This window comes from Bos javanicus, chromosome 9 (genome assembly GCF_032452875.1).
Source record: "Bos javanicus breed banteng chromosome 9, ARS-OSU_banteng_1.0, whole genome shotgun sequence".
In the NCBI taxonomy this organism is placed as follows: domain Eukaryota; kingdom Metazoa; phylum Chordata; class Mammalia; order Artiodactyla; family Bovidae; genus Bos; species Bos javanicus.
The window spans coordinates 69,382,444-69,402,013 of record NC_083876.1 but is presented as its reverse complement, the minus strand read 5'-3'; the positions used below and the strand labels follow the sequence as shown (position 1 = coordinate 69,402,013).

Below are 19,570 nucleotides of genomic sequence, written 5' to 3'. Positions count from 1 at the left end.
TGGGGAGATTTGGGAGAATAGCACTGACATATGTATAATATCATGTATGAAACGAGTCGCCAGTCCAAGTTCGATGCACGATACTGGATGCTTGGGGCTGGTGCACTGGGACGACCCAGAGGGAGGGTATGGGGAGGGAGGAGGGAGGAGGGTTCAGGATGGGGAACACAGGTATACCTGTGGCGGATTCATTTCGATATTTGGCAAAACTAATACAATTATGTAAAGTTTAAAAATAAAATAAAATTTAAAAAAATAAAAATAAAAACATCCACCATAAACGTAGAGATCAAGAGGGCTATATCTCCTGATCCCCAAGGTAGGGAAGCTCCACATAGTGTCATCTCCATAAAGTGTTCTGCCCTCCATTTTTTAAGGTCTCTTGAGAACTTTGATTTATTTCAGCCAGCACACCAAAGACTTTTTTCTATTGTAAATATATACTCAGAAAAAAATGTAACACACTAAGCATTTATATATGGTGTTAATTTGAGTGCCTGAAACAGGTACCTACTCATAGAGAGAACCGAGTCCTGTGTGTCTTCAAATTTCCACTGCACGCAGGAGGCCCACACCGCTTTTTCTGGAGGGCATTTTGCTGACATTTTCACAACTATGCCCACTGCCTCTTTTACTGTACAGTGCTATCCTTTTCTGTATATTTTAGTTTTTATTTTTATTGATTTACTTGGAGTGCTAGAGAGGCAGAACTTGGGGTATGATTTTTAATCTGCATGAAAATATTTCCCTTTCCATATTTATAAGATCCTTACTTGGCATCTCTGAGAAGGAAATCACTATACAGTGTGGAAAATGCTTTCAGCAACCTGAAGAGTGACAGGCCAATTGGGCCCCAAAACTCTTCTTATTGTCAACAGCTGCTATCTCAGCTCATGTCTACGCACCTGGACTGGAAATAGCCACCGTGAAATTTCAATTGTTTACTCTGCAATAAATCTGCAAACTGCTTAGCTCAAGATCTAGAGTTTTCTCAAAGCAGCATTTCTCAAACTGTGGACCATGGACCCCCTGCATTACGCTCATCTGAGGTGCTTAGAGAGAAGGCAATTTCTGGGCCCCTGCTGCAGACCTCTTACTGAATCAGGATCTGTAGTTGACAACAATGAGTCTTTAAACCCTCACCTTAGGGGACTTCCCCAGAGAAGGCAATGGCACCCCACTCCAGTACTCTTGCCCGGAAAATCCATGGTAGGCTGCAGTCTATGTGATCGCTAAGAGTCAGACACGACTGAGTGACTTCACTTTCACTTTTTACTTTCATGCATTGGAGAAGGAAATGGCAACCCACTCCAGTATTCTTGCCTGGAGAATCCCAGGGACAGAGGAGCCTAATGGGCTGCTGTCTATGGGGTCGCACAGAGTCGGACACGACTGCAGCGACTTAGCAGCAGCAGCAGCAGCAGGGAACTTCCCTGGCAGTCCAGTAGATAAGACTCCATGTTCCCAAAGCAGGGAGTCCAAATTCTATCCCTTGTCAGAGAACTAAGACCCCATAAGCGGTAACTAAGCCCTTGCACCACAATGACAACTGTGCAGACCTGGGTGCTAAGTTGCTTCAATGGTGTCCAACTCTGTGTGACCCTATAGACTATAGCCTGCCAGGCTCTTCTGTCCATGGGATTCTCCAGGTAAGAATATTGGAATGGGGTGCCATGCCTTCCTCCAGAAGATCTTGCCAACTCAGGGAACCTGCACTGGCAGGCAGGTTCTTTACCACTAGCGCCACCCGGGAAGCCCACAGGGAAGACTAAGTGCAGCCAAAAGAAACCATGCCTTAGAAAATGTACAAATGTGACCTGAACGGAACTTTACGACTTTTCCTCAATTGATCAACTAATACGGTGTGGCTAACTACTGCCTGTGATTTCATCGTTTCCCTGCCTCCTCCGGCCCATGCCCCTGAGTGGAAGGAGCTATATAGTGATCATGTCTGAGAGGAACACTGAGCAGCCCCGAGGACCCAGGCTAGGTGAGGCCAGCAGTCTGTCAGCTTCATCGAGGCCAGTACTGATGTGTGTGATTCTACTGCATCTCTATACTGGGTTCAGTACCTGCGGGACCATCTGGCTCAGATGCCTCCACTTACCTTACACCTGTGGAGAGAGACACCCTGTGCACTCTGTGCTCAGTCACTGAGACTCTGTGACCCCATGAACTGTAACCTACCAAGCTCCTTGGTCCATGGGATTTTCCAGACAAGAATACTGGAGTGGGTTGCTATGCCCTCCTTCAGGGGATCTTCCTGACCCAGGGATCAAACCTGCATCTCTTGCATCTCCTGCATTGGCAGGTAGGCTTCTTTACCACTGCACCATGGGAAGCCCATGGAAGGAGACACACATACATTAATTCTTCTCACAAACAACAAGCAAACTTATTTAAAAAGTAACTTAATCATGAATATGTATGCCAATTCATTGAAACTACAAATTGAATATCCTGTGGTTTTTCTATTAACTTTCAATTCCTCCTCATTGGGAATCAGTAAAATCATTAGTCAGAGATGGCTAAAGGAATTATCTTTTTCCTGGTCTGGTCTGAGTCTTTTTTTTTTTCGTTTGTCTGGCACCTGCACGTTGCCCTGATCCTCTTCTATTTTAGGCTAGTCCTGCTGGAATGGTCATTTCCTCATTAGATGACATTTAATGCCAGCATCCCAATATTTCCAGGCTTCCTATAATAGCTCAAAGCCTGGCTCTTAGACACGGCAACTGTTCAATTGAATTTCCGTGGTCTATCTCACTCCCTAATTACACAGAATTAAAGTGGTTCCCTCAGGGTCCTGATCTCTCTGAAAAATGTCTCTCCCCAGAAGAAAATGAGCAGTTCACCGTCTACTCCTCAGCTCTGAGCCTCCTGTGGATTGCCTGTCACTGGTTCAGGGAGGCTGTGTGTTCCCTCAGTCTGGCAAGTAAGAAGACCTTCTAAATTGAGCTTCCCTTCCGTGGCCTGGAAAAATTCTCTATCTGCACAAAAATGCTCACATTGTATCATATTTTCTGTGACCAAACACTCTCAAAGGCACCTGAGGTGATCCTGCCTCTATCGTGTGAACTACCCTACCAATGTCTGCATAAGCCTCCCAACATGTTTGCAGGTGGGAGATAAAGTGACTGCTCCCTTCTCAAAGGGCACAGCCATCCTGTCGTGCTCCCAGATGGGACAGGAACATGGAAATTGGGAGAAGCAGGAGTTCGTGCTCCCAGATGGGACAGGAACATGGAAATTGGGAGAAGCAGGAGTTCATGGATACTTCTTTGTCTAGTAAGTGTTCCACCTTCATGGAGCAGCCAGGAGATAAGGCTCAGGGTCTCACATTATCTCCAGAGAAGATCCTGCCCCTGTTTGCTGTGTGAGTGGTGAAGAACTCACCATCCAGGGTATAAGTAATAGGAGCTTTGGATGCTAAGGAAGAGGCCATCATGGAGGAGGAGGAGCCTCTTCCCCTCTCTCTTGGCAATGAGGACCGTAAATGACCACCTAACTTCAAATAGTGATAATCATGGGTGGGAAGAACTAGAATTTTCATCAGAATTTAAGGCATGGTTGTCTTCAGATGACAAAAATAACATAAGGAATAGAAACATGGACTCTTACTGGGTACATTGTTACTATTTGATGGGTTTTATAATGAAGTCCTCCAAAGCAAGAAGTTGAATTTTAAACTGTTCTTGGATTTTGTTCAAATTCCATTTTCAAAAGGATGCAGTGCTAACTACAAGATTTTAATCACTCCAGAAAACGTGCTCTCAAAAATGGTCTATTCCTAAAGGAAAACATTTTATAATGAAAGGTGATAAAGTGCTGTAATTGCATGAAATGAGAATTTTCTAGTCAATTTGGGCAGAAAAATTGAATCGAGCTGGAAAATCTGTGCTGCAAATCTTCAATCCTCCAACTAAATAAAACAGCAGTAGAGATGTTTACATTTTACTGTTTCCTGTTTTTTACTAGAATTATTTTGATGATACTACCTAGGCCTGAATTATCCAAATAGAAACCTGATTTACTGGAATGACCTTTCTCAGGGAAAGAATAAAAGTATTATCCCTATGATTTTTTAAAAATGAATTTAACTGAAGAAATCTCAGGCTTCCTTGATCCAATATATTCATTTGTTCATTCAATATATAATTACTTGATCAGGATGTGGGCTAGCCAGCACATATAATGGACATTCCTTTTCTTTAGTCTTTGGATCAAACACCTATACAGGCTTACAGAAACAGTTCCAAAGATGAAGATGCTTGTCAAGTAAAATTAAGTTTCTCTCCCATCTCATCTCAAATTGGTGTTAATAACACTTTGTATCCCACTGAAAATTTCAAATGATTCCTTCTATACTTCATTTAAATAATCATATGCACATATATTTATCATTTTCTTTATACTATTCATAAGACAAATAACAATATGTATATTCATATTATTTTGTAACTTTTTCACTCTTATTATATACTGAATGATATCCAAGACAAGGTACAGAGGATATGCCTTGTTATTTTCCTTTACTACATGGAATTTGATAGACTAAAATTTCATCATTTAAATATTCAATCATTGCCTTGTTGACAGGTCTTGGGAATTTTTTCTAGCTTTTGTAAATAAGAAAATTGCCACAATAAATGCTCTTTAATGTATACATTTATATTCAATTTTTTTCTACTTTATATATTGTCAGAAGCATACACAGCTATGTTAAAGATATATGCATTTTCAACTTTAATAAAAATGCCAGATAACTTTTGTACAAATTATGGCAATTTACAGTCATACCAACAATGTATCTGAGTTCCTCATACCCTAGCTAACATTTGATATTATCATTTTTAATTTTGGAATCTAATGGTTAAGCATGATAGCTTGCTTTTGTTTCAGTTTGTATTTCCCAGATGACAAAGGTCCACATACTCATTGGACATTTTCCCTTTCTTTTCTGTGGACTATCCTTAGGCATTTTTCTATTGGATTGTTTATAAGCTGCTTGCACATTTGCTAGAAGCTCTTTGAAATACAATCCTTTGCTATGTTTACTGCAAGCATCTTTCCCACACTGTTGACTTCTGACTTCTTTGGTGTTTTCTTTTGCCATACTGAAGCTTTTAATTTCTATGTAGAAAAACTCTGTCAAATTTTATTATTCTCTTTTCTAAGAAGTTTACCCCCCAAACAATCTCCACCCCAATAGTACCCAGGCCTCTGCATTATGTGGCCTTTACAGCTGCAGGTTCCTATGACATCTTTTGGAACCAGCCTCCGGTTTCGGGTTTCTTCCCTCAACCTTTTCCACGTGGTTTCTTGCTCCACTCTGTTCTCTAAATCACTCTGGGTTTTATGTGGAGGAGGGGTTGTTTCTTTTCCCTGTGTTTTGTTTTGTCTTTTGTTTACAGAAAACGTGTTCTGTCAAAGAAGAAAACAATATGGAAATATTACTGTTAGGATACTTTCGATTTATAAGAGGGCTAGAGAGAGAAAGTGTATAGTGCTAGGAGGACAAATACAAGAGAACCAGGGTTCCATCACAAGTCACCTTCTGCCACGCACACCTGCTCCTACACGTCAAAGCTTTACAGCATGGGGCTTCCCTAGCAGTCCAGAGGTTAGAACTCTGTGAATCCGCTGCCAGGTGCCCGGTTCAGTCCTTGACTGGGGAAATAAGATCACACAAACTGAGCAGCTCGGCCAAAAATACCAAAAAAAAAAACCAGGAAAAAAAAGAGAAACAGACAAAAAACCACTTTATAGCCTTCCTATACACCCTGGGCCCTAAAGTCCTTACAATAAAGCACAGGCACAGATGGCATTTCTCGAAGAGAATCACAACCGTATCTCTCATCTTGTGTGTTTCCTAGAACCTTGTTGCTCCCCCACCAAGAGGTGGGGTTTAATTCCCCTCCTATTGCATCTAGGGAGATTTGTGACTGACTTGTAACCAACATCACATAGCAGATGCAATTCTGCTGGCTTTCCAAGGTTGAGTCATAAAAGGTGTCATAGAATCTGCCTTCTTGGCTGAAACACTCACTCTTGAAGGTGGGATACACATCCTTGAGGTCTTCAGTCATTCAGTTGCCCTGAGGCCACCGTGCAGTGAGGAAGGCTTGCAGAAGACCGTGTATATATAAAAAGAGAGAGAGATGCTCTGTCAGTCCCCAGCTGCTCCAGACCTCCCCTGCCCCAACCACTGTCTGACTGATCCACATGGGAGACCCCCGAGCCAGACTCAACCGGCTGAGCCCTTCCTGAATGCCTGTTCTACAGACACGAAGAGTCATAAGAAAATGTTTATTGTTGTCTTAAGCCTGTAGGTGTTGGGATGGTTTGATACACAGTCATAAATAATTCGAATGGCACACTAGATAGTGGCAACCCTGGGAATGCGGGTGCCCATGAATTGAAATCTATTAAATACCCCTTGCCTAATTATAGGTGAAATTTTAGGCATCTGTAAGTAAGATTTTTTTAAACACAGAACTTTTTATAGGTTCCTTAAGTCACTCAGTGATTGTTTTTTTTTTTTTTAATTCTTGGATATAATGCTGGCTCTGCTACCTTTCCAGAAAAGTATTCCCTACATTATCACCATGTCTACTCCTCTATTTAAAAAAAAAAAAAAAGCATAAGAAATCTGTGGGGTAAAGATCTAGAACTGAGTGCTGGGGCTGCAAGGAACAGTCTACATATTTTCTTCTGGTTCCTATTAGCCTTTCACTCCAAGTGCCCAGGCAAAAACCCTTTCAGCAAGAGCCTAGGAGTTGTCTGTGCTACATAAGCCCCCTCAAAGGTATGAAGGAAAGTTAATATCTGTACACATCTTTCCATAATCTTAGAGACATTCAAAACGGTGATGGCATCCATGCTTATTTTTTATTTTTTGGCTTCCAACTGCCTTTATTCCTTCCTTCCCCTACACAACCCCATCTCCAAGGTAACCTGTTAGCCACTTTACATGTATCCATGCGTCCTACCATTTTTTGTTGTTGTTTCATTTTGGGTCACTTGGCTTGCCAGATCTTAGTTCCCTGACCAGGGATGGAACTCAGGGCTCCAGCAGTGGAAGCACTAAGTCCTAACCACTGGACTGTCAGGGAATTCCCTCCTGCCATATTTTAATCTGAGCTTAATTAGTGTTACACAGCCAGAGGGGCATCACAAGCATTACCACATGGAAAGCTAATGCGTGTAGTCTTGTTAACCACGTAGACTGTTGTTAGCTGCCACACAGCTCAGAGCCAGCTCCAGTACCTCCATGCATTATACCTGGATCCCACTCCCACTGCTTTTCTCTCCCTTCCCACAGAGCTTGTTTCACTTCACATCATTTGAAGCCAAGACATTGCTACTTATGTTTTCATCTCTCCGACCCTCTTTCTTCCCTTCTGCCACGTTCTTCCTAGCAGTGTTCAATGATGTTCTTTATATTTCTTCCCAAGGAATTTTGGCAGTCACACAGGTAAAGATTGGGCACATGCAGGAACTCGAGACTAACTGTTGGCAAACGCCCTTATGCTTCTTGATTTGAAACAAAGACTGTGCCTTGCTGGATGGGTTCGCTGACCTCTCCCTTCAGTAAATGCTTTGCTGCTGCTTCCATGTCCGATACACATTCCAGAAGGCAAGTTGGAAAAACACTATTAGTTTTCCGGCTATCATTGTTCTATTGTCACCATAGCGACAGATGTGATGTGAAATCAGCTGCTTTATTGAGAAAACAGTGTAGGTTGAAAGCTGGCCTTGGGGATGTTGCAAAGAACATGAGATTCAATTCCGATATATTACCTTGTGGATTTTCTTTTCTATATTAGTTTTTCTTTGAAATATACTTTATTGCAAGGCAATAATATAAAAGGTCAAAGGGTGGCGGATTCATTTTGATATTTGGCAAAACTAATACAATTATGTAAAGTTTAAAAATAAAACAAAATTTTTAAAAAAAGGTCAAAGGGTCATTTTCTAAATTTGTTCAGTGGTTACTCAATTCCAATAGTATAAGAACAGGTCAAAAAAAAAAAAAAAAACAAACAGGTCTTGGTGGACACCTTGAGAACAAAATCAAATATGTGCAAATTCAAGAACTTCAGAGCAGCCAAAGAAACCATAATGGTTAATGTGTTGTGTACTGAAAGCTGAGGTGATTTCACTCTTCTGAACATTAAAATCTATTCCTGGACCAAAATTATAAGTTGAAAAACACATACTTTTGAAATCTGGCACCTTTTGGATTAACTATTGATAATTAGAATCCTGATTCAGTGTAAATGAGATATTCAGAATCCAAATGGCTGCTGGTAAATCAACTAAATAATGGCACTATCAACCTTTGAATTCACCCAAATTTACATACATATCCAGGAGACAATAGTACAATGGGGGTCAAAAGAGAGGAGTAAGAAACTCATGTTATCATCACCAGTTTGTGCCAACAGGGAATTCTGGAGGCCTGTTACCTACAAAGCATGTTTCTGCAAGTGACTAGAGTGTATCATTTGCTGAATAAGCAATCAAAGTCAGAGGGACTTTAAAGCAGATTTGATTTCTAAGACATGAAAAATTCATGATCTTTTGCATGAAATTCCCCAGGAAGGATTCAGGTATAAGACAAAGAAGTTTATGCCTTCCGGAAACCTTAGGAATTAGAGTCAAATGATTCGATAGTTAGACACAAAGTGTAGTTTCCATGTCCAGTCATGTCATTTCAACCACAAATTAGAATTTAGGCATATGGCCAAGAAAATTTATGAATTCTCAAAAAATTATGGATAGCAAGTAGAGTACTCATACTATCAGCCTGTTTCCTTGATGCTAAATAGCATCATGTATGGCCATTAGTAAAGACAACATTTTAAATTAGGAAATTAGAAAACTGTGAAAATCAAAGAATGAGATCTAATGAATCTTGAGGAAAGGCAAGACTACAGTTATGTATTTATGAATCTAAATCTGACTAAGGAGACTTTCTGGGAAGATAAGGCGCTAGTACCAAAAACCTGAGTTCAAATCTTGAATCTGCTTCCTACTAGCTATGGGGTTGTTTTTATCTGTAACATCCACCTCTCGATGCATTGTGAGGATTAAATGGGAGGAGGCATGAAAAGATCTTAATTCAACTCCTGGGACACAGAACTGTTATTATTGCTATTGTTGGCATCCAGCTGTACAGTCCACCCCAAAATTTTAACAGCTTTTTTCAAACCTTAGGAGTTTATAGATAATAATCAATATAGATTTTAAAGCTCACTTTATTAGTGTTTGTTTTGAACTAGTATGAAAGATACACTTATTGTGCTTCACACTGATGCCAGATAAGGTCTGAAATGTATATATTACATCGTCTGGTATTTCTGGATTAGAAATTATTGTAGAAAATATTTGAGTTCAATCTGAAAAGAGTTTCCCTAGAGAGGCTGCAGTAATCTGAGAGATATCAGAATAAAATAGACATTGAAGCACTAAGAGGAAAAGAAATTGGAAATAAGCCCATGTGCATAAAATACTTATTTGCATGATAAATATTAACCCTACATTTGTAGGATGATGTTGAAAGAAGATAAATGTCAATTTATTTGGAGATGAAGTTGCCTAGGATTTAAATCAACAAGTTAATATCATTGGTAAATGCTCCTTCAGCAATCTGAGGCAAAAGAAGAGTAATTGGGAAATAATGAAGAATTATACAATTATACTACATTTGCCTAATCTAATGAAATTGACAGATAACTATTTACCTCTGAAATTGGTTTCTGAGAAATGAAAAGAACACAGGGAACATGTATAAAAATTAAATTAGCTTTGGTTAAGAGCTTTTCAAAAGGTACTTTTATTCAGAAAGCTCAGGTACTTCTATCCTGAGCCTTGTTATTTCAGAACCACAATTTGTATCTGAAGTAACAGGGAAACCAAGCAGGATCCTGTGGGGTCCTCTGGGGTAACAAAGCCCCTCTGTGTCCTCCATTTCTTTTTTGTAGAAAAGGCTGTAGTCTCCTAGGTATTCCCTGAGTTCCAAAGAAAAAATTCAAGGAGTTACTAACTAGGGAAGTGAGGGAAGACAACAAAAGTCCATCTAGTTAAAGCTATGGTTTTCCCAGTAGTCATGTGTGGATGTGAGAGTTGGACTATAAAGAAAGCTGAACACCAAAGAACTGATGCTTTTGAACTGTGGTGCTGGAGAAGACTCTTGAGAGTCCATTGGACTGCAAGGAGATCAAACCAGTCAACTCTAAAGGAAATCACTCCTGAATATTCACTGGAAGGACTGATGCTGAAGCTGAAACTCTAATATTTTGGCCACCTGATGCAAAGAACTGACTCACTAGAAAAGACCCTGATGCTGGGAAAGATTGATGAGAAAGTAGGAGGAGAAGGGGGTGACAGAGGATGAGATGATTGTCCATTACCGACGCAATGGACATGAGTTTGAGCAAGCTCCAGGAATTGGTAATGGACAAGGAGCCTGGTGTGCTATGGTCCACGGGGTCGCAGAAGAGTCGGACACAACTGAGCAACTGAACTGAACTGAAGTGAGGGAAGGCAGAAACAAAGGAAAAGCAATTAAGCAAGAAAAGTAGTAACAGTTCAGCAATAAAACAGAATCCTTGTTCTTCCTCAAGAGATACACTAACAATCTGACACATGTCTGAGTGGTTCTGAAGGAACTAAGACCTCCACCCAGGTGGAGGTTAGTGACTGTGTGACCCCAGGTTGATTGGAACCAGAAGGTTGATGATTGAGTTTCCTGAAACACCACCCTTTATCTCACCAACAGCTAACCAGAAGAGAGCCATGCACGCCACAGCCCTCATCCTAGATGTTGCCTTTAAAAGCCCTTCCCTGGGTCTTCCCTAGTGGTCCAGTGATTGAGAATCCACCTTCCAATGCAGGGGACACAGGTTCAATTCCTGGTCTGGGAAGATTCTATGTGCCACGGGGCAACTAAGCCCATGTGCCACAACCACTGAGCCCGAGTCTGTGCCCTGCAACAAGAGAAGCCATGGCAATGAGAAGCCCAAGCACCAGAACTAGAGAGCAGCTCCAGCTCGCTGCAACTAGAGAAAGCCCACGCACAGCACCAAAGACCCAGCACAGCCGATAAATAAGTAAACACCTTTAAAAAAAAAAAAAAGTTCCCTGAAAGCCATCGGAGACTTTGGATCTTTTACCCATGAGCTGCCTGTTCTCTTTGCTGACCCCTGCACTAAACACAGTACTTTCCTTCACCACAACCCAGTGTCAATAATTTGCTGCTCAGCAAGTGGGCAGACCCCAGTTCAGTTGGTAACAACATGATTTGGAAACAAATCAGACCTTTCAAACATTACTGTTTTCTGAAGACTAACCTGAATGTCCTCTGGATCATACCCTCCACTCATATGAAAACATCTTTGGCATTTTCTTCTGAGTGTCACATCAGATCTGCAAAGACTGAAGGGGAAATATTCAGGGAAGAGCCTGGAGGTGCAGGTCTATCTCCAGTTCTTGTTACCCAAGATGCTTCATTGTCTCCATGGGTCACGGGCAGGGACACTCCCTCCCCTGCCAGTACTGACCTGGAGTGCTGTCTGTGACTCCCAAGGACTCTTGACCACACCCTCTGAGCCACAGTCCTCTTCTCTATCACCCCACCCTAAAAAGTACCACTTAGCTTCCATTTTCCATCCTTCACACGTGTTTCCTCTGTGATAGAAAGGCAGTAAATTGTAAGGCAACCCTGAAATTATGTGATTTTCCAGATGTCTAGGGTTAGGTTAAATTTGATGTCTGATGTGGAGAAAACATACTCTGTCACTTGTTTTGACCTCTTTCACAGACACAAATCCTGCTCTTACCTAATCCTAGGACAAATGATTCTAACATCCATGGGTACAAACATTATATGTGATCCCATTCAGAAAAAGCCTTTAGGAGTCTGGGTTGGCCCAGTATCTTCTCTAAAGCATCTATCTCTTCATGTGGCTCTCCTACTCTCCTGTCTCTGGGTAGTACTATGATAGCAATATCCCAGGCGACCCCAGACTGTGGAAGTTCCAGGGTTTCTCTGGGTCCCCAGGGCCTATCATGCCTGTGGTGTTATCCCTACCCAAGTGCTGGGCTAGAATACTGGGCTGGTCTTAGTGAATACAAAAGAAAGGGGTGACACATTAGGCAGATTCCTATGAATGGTGAACTTCAAAGAAAATAGATTTCCTCAAGGAAATCAGATAGAGAAGCTTAGAGAAAATCATTGTTCATGGATTCCCCTATGGCACAGTGGTTAAGACTGCACTTCTAATGAAGGGATGCAGAGGGTGTGGATTTGATCCCTGGGTGGGAAACTAAGATCCCACATGTTGTGTGGCATGGCCAAAAAAAAAAAAAAAAACCACCTCATTATTCTGTGTTTCCTTTTCTTCAGCTGAAATGTTTTTCATGGGAATTTAGATATGCAGAGTATTTAGAGTTGGGGAGACTAAGAATTCTACAGCTCACTGCATGTTTACACATGGACCCCATCTGTTCATTGCATTAAAGCCACACCCAGGCGTCCTAAAACTATATTCTAGAGTAGGCAGAAATCTTGACCCTTTAAACTCTCTTTGTTATTTGAGCTTTACTCTGGATTCAATTTTAATTTCTGACCAGACGTGTATTTTTGTCTTGAAAATGTCTCAGTTTAGAAATAAATCTTTAGTATCCCAGACCTGAGGTCTGGCCCTTTGAACAAAGAGGATATTCTTGAACAAATTTGCAAGAAAGCATTTCTTCCAACACCCAAAACCCCTGTGCCAAAGTGGCTTGGCTCATTAGGGAAAATTTCTGGTAAACATCCCCCAACATCTGGATATTCAAGCACTGAGGTTAATGAATTCTGTGACCCTTTGGTTGTTGTTCACCTTAATGGTTATGAAAGCCTGGAACATGTTTAAGAATCAGAAGGACCTAAGTGCTTTTAGCGGAAATTCAGAAAACACCCCCAAGAAGAATAACAGGCAGTTCCTAGAACAGCTTAAGAGGGGCACAGGTCTGATATCAGGTTAGGCATTCAGTGAGATGGGAGCACAGTCCCCTGGATTCACTGATTTTTCAGTCATCCCCTGCTTACCTCCTCCTCTTTTCTCTGCCTGGTTCCCACCTCCCTGGGGCAAAAATACTGGGGCAAAGGCTGCCTAGTCTACCATCAGACTCTTAGGTTTGTCCAAGTTTGAGCATTATCAATGAGTTTATACTAATTAATATATATATTTTCATCCCAACTTGAGATCACTCTGGGCCTAAATGAAAATGGAAAGCTATGAGGTGTTCAAGATAGTGTCAATGCTTTCACTCTTATTAGATAGTCTTTGCCAACAAAAAGGAAATGCATTTCACTTCTTTCTGAAAGCACTGGATTCTCCTCCCTGCTCTGTCTCTCCATCTTCTCTTAGTTCTTTGAGCCCTAAACAGACTTCCAGAAGCCCACTCTCTGTCTGGTTTTTGTGACATCTCTCACTATTAAAATAACTATTCATAAAGTACTGAAAGATTGTAAAACTGAGAGTAGTAACAGCTGTGTTATAGGACTTTTCCTCATAGTGAACTTTCAGTTCAGTTCAGTTCAGTTCAGTTTAGTCACTCAGTCATGTCTGACTCTTTGCAACCCCATGAATTGCAGCACATCAGGCCTCCCTGTCCATCACCAACTCCCGGAGTTCACTCAAACTCACGTCCATCGAGTCGGTGATGCCATCCAGCCATCTCATCCTCTGTCGTCCCCTTCTCCTCCAGCCCCCAATCCCTCCCAGCATCAGAGTCTTTTCCAATGAGGCAACTCTTCGCATGAGGTGGCCAAAGTACTGGAGTTTCAGCTTTAGCATCATTCCTTCCAAAGAAATCCCAGGACTGATCTCCTTTAGAATGGACTGGTTGGATCTCCTTGCAGTCCAAGGGACTCTCAAGAGTCTTCTCCAACACCACAGTTCAAAAGCATCAATTCTACGGTGCTCAGCCTTCTTCATAGTCCAACTCTTACATCCATACATGACCACTGGAAAAACTATAGCCTTGACTAGACGGATCTTTGTTGGCAAAGTAATGTCTCTGCTTTTGAATATGCTATCTAGGTTGGTCATAACTTTCCTTTCAAGGAGTAAGTGTCTTTTAATTTCATGGCTGCAGTCACCATGTGCAGTGATTTTGGAGCCCAGAAAAATAAAGTCAGCCACTGTTTCCACTGTTTCCCCATCTATTTCCCATGAAGTGATGGGACCAGATGCCATGATCTTCGTTTTCTGAATGTTGAGCTTTAAGCCAACTTTTTCACTCTCCACTTTCACTTTCATCAAGAGGCTCTTTAGTTCCTCTTCACTTTCTGCCATAAGGGTGGTGTCATCTGCATATCTGAGGTTATTGATATTTCTCCTGGCAATCTTGATTCCAGCTTGTGTTTCTTCCAGCTCAACGTTTCTCATGAGGTATTCTAGTGAACTTCAGGAAATCACAAATCTAGAGAATTTACATTTTTCATGCCTTGAAAATAGAATTAAGTTTTTGATGGATAAGATAAAGGAAATTGCCATGTTACACACAGTTCAAAACATGTATTGACTAAAAAAAATTTTTAAGTTCACCTAGTTTTTTCTTTATTACTTAACTCAGGAAATGTTTTAATTTTCATTATAAAAATAGATTATGGTTTTATGAAGGAAAAGATATTCCTGAAATTTAGGTGTTCTCTGGGTAACTTATATGCAGAGTACATCATGAGAAATGCTGGGCTGGAAGAAGCACAAGCTGGAATCAAGATTGCTGGGAGAAATATCAATAACTTCAGATACACAGATGACACCACCCTTATGGCAGAAAGTGAAGAGGAACTAAAAAGCCTCTTGATAAAAGTGAAAGAGGAGAGTGAAAAAGTTGGCTTAAAGCTCGACATTCAGAAGACTAAGATCATGGCATCTGGTCCCATCACTTCGTGGGAAATAGATGGGGAAACAGTGGAAACAGTGTCAGACTTTATTTTTCTGGGCTCCAAAATCACTGCAGATGGTGACTGCAGTCATGAAATTAAAAGACGCTTACTCCTTAGAAGGAAAGTTACGACCAACCTAGATAGCATATTCAGAAGCAGAGACATTACTTTGCCAACAAAGGTTCGTCTAGTCAAGGCTATGATTTTTCCAGTGGTCATGTATGGATGTGAGAGTTGGACTGTGAAGAAAGCTGAGCGCCAAAGAATTGATGCTTTTGAACTGTGGTGTTGGAGAAGACTCTTGAGAGTCCCTTGGACTGCAAGGAAATCCAACCAGTCCATTCTAAAGGAGATCAGTCCTGGGATTTCTTTGGAAGGAATGAGGCTAAAGCTGAAACTCCAGTACTTTGGCCACCTCATGTGAAGAGTTGCCTCATTGGAAAAGACTCTGATGCTGGGAGGGATTGGGGGCTGGAGGAGAAGGGGATGACAGAGGATGAGATGGCTGGATGGAATCACCAACTCGAAGGACATGAGTTTGAGTAAACTCCAGGAGTTGGTGATGGACAGGGAGGCCTGGCGTGCTGCAATTCATGGGGCTGCAAAGAGTTGGACACGACTGAGCGACTAAACTGGAACTGGAACTGGAACTGGGTTATTTATTGGTGCCAGGCCATAATTAAATATGAAAATGTTAGTTGCTCAATCGTGTCCAACTCTTTGCGACCCCCCTGATTATAGACCACCAGGATCCACTGTCCATGGGATTCTACAGGCAAGAATACTGGAGTGGGTGGCCATTTCCTTCTTCAGGGCATCATCCTGACCCAGGGATCAAGTCAGGGTCTTCTGCATTGCAGGCAAATTCTTTACTATCTGAGCCACCAGGGAAGCCAGGCCATAATTAGGTGTTCAGAACTGGAAAGTCATCCCAGCATATTAATTAGATCAGTTAGAAAATAAATATTGCCAACCCTACTCAGGTTGAGTCGCAAATATTACAATCTTCCTTTAATATGTAATACATGGGAGTGGGGGAGGAATGGATTAGGAGTTTGGGATTAGCAGACACAAACTTTTATTTATAGAATGGATAAACAGCAAGGTCATACTATATAGCACAGGGAACTATATTCAATATCCTGTGATAAATCATAGTAGAAAAGAATATGAAAATGTATATACACATATATATATATATATATATATATATTTGTATAACTACATTATAAATCAACTATAGGGTTCCCAGGTGGCTCAGTGGTAAAGAATTCACCCGTCAATGCAGAAGATGCAGGAAGCACAAGTTAGGTCCCTGGGTTAGGAAGGAAAATCGCAACCCACTCCAGTACCCTTGCCTGGAAAATCCCATGGATAGAGGAGCCTGGCAGGCTATAGTCCATAAGATCACAAAGAGCACACATGCACACAAATCAACTACACTACAATCAAATAAATTTCTTAAACAATATATAGTGCAGCAAATTATCTATCCCCAACTCTAAGTTCTTTCTTCTTAAAATTTTTGTTATACATTTTCATCAATTTCTCCTTTTTTATTACATGTATGAGTCATTCCTATCGGGAATCATTAGGGGGAAAGGAAATCTGAAGAATAAAAATGTATTCTCATGTTCGGTGGAGGTATAAACTAGTACAAAATTTCTGGAGGGCAACTGAGCAGTGTCTAACAAATGTCTTTAAAATGATAATTTTGACAGAGAAATTTAATTTGTACAGTTATATTTCAACAAAATGCAAAGGCTTAGCCACAGAATATTTAATACAGCTTTTTTTTTTCTTAAAAGGAAACATATTAGCAGCAACATCAGCATCCTTACAGCAGGAGAATATATTGAGTAAACTAGCTGTAGTCCACACAACAGGATAATATACAATCGTTCAAAAATTATAGTACAAATGGTTAGTGTTAGAGAATGACTTTCAAAAGGTTTTTAAAAAATGAACATGTCAAAGTTTTAGTTAACTCATTACTTACCAAGGGAAAAGTAAGATATTAAAACTGGACCAAAGGGCATTTAAGAAGGTAGGCTTTTATGGGCAATTTAACAAAGATTTGGGTAAGAGGCAGATTAGAAACAAAATTAGTAAATATTTATTGACTATGCCAAAGCCTTTGACTGTGTGGATCACAATAAACTGTGGAAAATTCTTCAAGAGATGGGAATACCAGACCACCTGACCTGCCTCTTGAGAAATCTGTATGCAGGTCAGGAAGCAACAGTTAGAACTGGACATGGAACAACAGACTGGTTTCAAGGCTGTATACTGTCACCCTGCTTATTTAACTTATATGCAGAGTACATCATGAGAAATGCTGGGCTGGAGGAAACACAAGCTGGAATCAAGATTGCCAGGAGAAATATCAGTAACCTCAGATGTGCAGATGACACCACCCTTATGGCAGAAAGTGAAGAGGAACTAAAGAGCCTCTTGATGAAAGTGAAAGAGGAGAGTGAAAAAGTTGGCTTAAAGCTCAACATTCAGGAAACTAGGATCATGGCATCCGGTCCCATCACTTCATGGGAAATAGATGGGGAAACAGTGGAAACAGTGGCTGACTTTATTTTTCTGGGCTCCAAAATCACTGCAGATGGTGATTGCAGCCACAAAATTAAAAGACACTTACTCCTTGGAAGGAAAGTCATGACCAACCTAGACAGCATATTAAAAAGCAGAGACATTACTTGGCCAACAAAGGTCCATCTAGTCAAGGCTATGTTTTTTCCAGTGGTCATGTATGGATGTGAGAGTTGGACTATAAAGGAAGCTGAGTGCCAAAGAACTGATGCTTTTGAACTGTGGTATTGGAGAATACTCTTGAGAGTCCCTTGGACTGCAAGGAGATCCAACCAGTCCATCCTAAAGGAGATCAGTCCTGGGTGTTCATTGGCAGGACTGATGCTGAAGATGAAACTCAAATACTTTGGCTACCTGATGCGAAGAGCTGAGTGATTGGAAAAGACCCTGATGCTGGGAAAGATTGAGGGCAGGAGGAGAAGGGGACAACAGAGGATAAGATGGTTGGATGGCATCACCTATTCAATGGACATGAGTTTGGGTGAACTCTGGCAGTTGGTGATGGACAGGGAGGCCTGGCGTGCTGCAGTTCATGGGGTCACAAAGAATCGGACACGACAGAGCAACTGAATTGAACTGAACTGAAGAGGACAATAAACCATAACTTTTGGGATCATCACTGTCCCCACATCCCCAGACCACCAATCCAATAGAAATCTCAAGTTACATCTCAACACAAATCTACAAGTTAACCTCTGCCAGTACAAAGTATAAAAATAGTCTACTCAGGCAATAGGAAATTAAATGTGCAATTCCAGCAATACCTTGGAAAAACACCACTGATCTCTTTTACATATTTCCAAGCTTTAGATAATTTTTCTGGTACTACCTCTAGGGCTGACATATGAATTGCACGTGTTAGTACATGCTAAGGACATACTCTGGCACAGAATAACCATTACCAATCGTTATCATCATCACAGCTGTGCTTTGGGCTTTTGTTCATTTTTTAAAAATAGTAGTAGTACCAGCATAGTTGCTCAGCCGTGTCCGACTCTTTGCGACCCTGTAGACTGTAGCCTGCCAGGCTCCTCTTCCGTAGGATTCTCCAGGCAAGAATACTGTAGTGGGTTTACTTATAAAAAAAACAGCGACAAAGTGAATGACAGAATAGAAGTTTTCTAATGAAACCATATCCTGAATTGCAGGCAGATTCTTTACCATCCGAGCCACCAGGGAAGCCCTATGATTTATTCGAAGCTGAGAAAAAAAGTTGTCACAGACCCAAGTCTTAGAAATAAGAGAGGGCATTAAAGCATTCTTAGGTACTATTTCACTCTATTTGTATTTAGAACACTGTTGACTTGGGGGCTGGGGATCAACAACTTCAAGTAACAAAATTTAAAGGTCTTGAACATTTGGACCAAGATTGAGACAAACCAGGCAGTGGGAGGCAGGATTCTAAGAGCTTTTTAGAATGCATATTATCAGCAGCAAAGCCAGTGAATTTGAAAGCAGCTCAAGGGGGATAATGAATAAGTTTCTCCTATTAGAAAGGGTAAACGGAAATTAATTTTACAATGCCCATAATTACTCTTTTAAGACATAAAATGTTACTTTAACTTGCTGTATTTAACATGTCACTACTATTATGTTGCTTTAATAACTTTACAGCATATCGTAACAGCTTTCATGGTTTCACCTGCCACCTCAATTTTCCCAACTCTGCTTTCCTATAAAGGCTTAGGTTCCTTAGAGTCATAAATTCTTACATCACAATGATTTCAAGAATCATCATGATTTGGCAAATCTCATTTGTACTTCAGGGTCTGTGCAAGAGATCATAGCCTCAAGAACTCTATTTTCCAATTTCAATTATAAACATTAATTGCAAAAAATAATCTTCACAGAGGGTTGGCTAAAGGTTGTGCTGTGTTGTGCTTAGTCGTGTCCAACTGCGACCCCATGGACTGCAGCCTGCCAGGCTCCTCTGTCCATGGGGATTCTCCAGCAAGAATACTGGAGTGGGTTGCCAAGCCCTCCTCCATGGGATTTTCCCAAACCAGGGATCAAAACCAGGTCTCC

At 41.0% G+C, this 19,570-nt stretch overlaps 1 long non-coding RNA gene across 1 annotated transcript; it reads right to left on the bottom strand.

Annotated features, from left to right (window-relative positions):
• Positions 1–4,786: 4,786 nt before the first annotated feature.
• On the bottom strand, positions 4,787–7,666 carry LOC133254434 (uncharacterized). The gene is made up of 3 exons (XR_009738673.1): positions 7,580–7,666; positions 6,047–6,121; positions 4,787–5,421 (listed from the first exon to the last, which is right to left on the bottom strand). It is a non-coding gene; the product is annotated as an uncharacterized LOC133254434 (long non-coding RNA).
• Between the last annotated feature and the right edge of the window lie 11,904 nt (positions 7,667–19,570).